This window comes from Triticum dicoccoides, chromosome 1A (assembly GCF_002162155.2).
Source record: "Triticum dicoccoides isolate Atlit2015 ecotype Zavitan chromosome 1A, WEW_v2.0, whole genome shotgun sequence".
Taxonomy (NCBI): Eukaryota; Viridiplantae; Streptophyta; class Magnoliopsida; order Poales; family Poaceae; genus Triticum; species Triticum dicoccoides.
Genome location: NC_041380.1, coordinates 331,921,759 through 331,923,911, shown reverse-complemented (window position 1 = coordinate 331,923,911; position 2,153 = coordinate 331,921,759).

Genomic DNA, 2,153 nt, shown 5'->3' with positions numbered 1-2,153 from the left:
CGGCGACCAATACCATAGCCTCATTCCTCATTCTTTATACTAGCAAGAAGAACCGACAAAGGAGTGCTTTTGTGTTGGAAGATGCGGGTATTTCGTTCGATTCAAATGGTCCATGTGTTGAGGCTATTGCTTTTTTTTTGGGATGTTTTTGTCAGACAAGCCCACCAATCATTCTTCAAAGGAGCGCCTCAAGTGCCAAGTTGAGGTGCCAATGGTTTGAAGTTGAAGTCATTCCTTAAGCATGTGCAAAGCCTATTTCACATGACCAACCAAACGAAGAACTTTACTTTTGGTGACGCCAAAGCCTTTGGAACTATGTGCCCCATGGCCTTGCAAGCGGACTCCGTAGAGTATATGAAACTATTGGCGTGTGCCCAAACAATATCATCCTTGGCGTTGGCCTCAACGTGTAAGTCACAAAGAATGGACCATAGCTCAATGAATTTGTGGAGGTGGAACTCAAAAAGAAATTTGGTGCACTTCTTATTTTGGAGACCCGAGCCTCATCCTTAAGCGCGTGGGCCGTCATTTGGCTGTTAGCAGAACGCAACAGCTTTTAATCTTTTCTTGCGGTGCAAGGACATCTCGCACGATGATCCGACAAAGCAAGGCACAGCCAACCAAGTCACACCGCGCCAAGAGTAATAAGTGGCTTCTACGGCTGCTGCACTGGGTGCACTTGTCAAAGCCGCACCTGCAAAAGGCACTGAACTTCAAGGACACTCGTCCGACTGAAACGAAACGGGCCAAGGCCGTCGGATCGGGGTTCGGCGCGCGATCCCGGCGGCCGGCGTCGACGTCGGACGGTGCATTGCCTTGACGGCGCTGCAACGTACCACCGCTCGCCGCTGGTGGCACGCCGCGATCAGCCGCGTGCCGTTGAGTCTCGTCCGGTCTTGGGACGGGAGGGAGGGCGCGTACGGTACGGCTGATCGATATAGCGAGAACCTGTACTGGGAACAGAGAGCCGCTGAGGCCGAGGACAAGTCGTCAGGTGCACTGCTGCAGTGCTGGCCTGGGGCTTGGTTGTAGGGCAGCTTGCAATCATTGGCTGCTGATTCGAATCAATTTGCTGACTCCGATGGTTCACTGGCCAGAAGCCCAGAACACAACACAGAGGAAACAGCCCGTCCAAGCTAATGGTCTTGGAAACATACTCCCTCCGTTTCAAAAAAAAGTCTCATGTTTTAGTTCAAGCAACGACGGTGATTCACCCCATGCCGTGATTAGCGAGCCCATCCTTGGCTCTTTCAGGAGGTTAATGATGTGGCACTACAAATGTTTTGTTTTCCCCTTGCAATCGCGGTCTGGTCTGGTAAGTGATTGCTGTCAGGAAGCAGTGGCTGGTAAGGTGGTGCCAAAGGAAGTTTAACGCCGAAAGCAACGGTGGAAGCGAGATTACATGTCGCCGTCCGGTGATCGGTGACTGTGAGTCCGACGACGCCCGGTCGCACCGTCCTTGTGCGTCACGTGTCATATACCGCGCGCTGCTCTCCGGCTGAGTGAGTGAGTGGCTTCAATGGAGTTCAGACTTCCGCGTCAGTTCGTTTGCCTTTAATTTGCTTGTGGCCTGTAAATATACTACTGATATACGTCAGTGGTAATGGCTGATGGAGAGAGCTCGTGAATGAAACGATTTAAACGCGGGAAAGCTGCTGCTAGATGCTAATTGTTGACAATGCACCGTAAAGCGCTCCACTTCCCGCACGCTTTGCTTTCCTTCCTTCCGCAAGTAATTAAACAACAGCTATTTTTAATGGAAATTTGTAGGTGTAAGCAAGCCAGGACTTTCCGTTCCATGTGATCAGAAAGCATTTGGATCACCAGTTAATCTCTTCTTACTGGCCGGCCCCTCCCCATCGTGTAAGTTGATCAATAGATTGCTTCATGATAGAGAGACGGACTAGCTAGCTAGCCCCTAGCTAGGCTAGCTGATCGCAGGTCAGCTTCGGAGCCGTAAAAAACGTATCGTCGCAGCGATCACCGTCGTGGATCGATACGGCGCCCAATCGATCGAGTACGTACGTACCGATCGAGCATTGTAGAGGTGCAGCGTCAGGGGCCCGACGTAGAAGACGACGCCCGAACACCATGTCCACTCACTGAGGCTTAATCAGCTCCCCTGTCCAAATTAACAATAACACACTACAGTG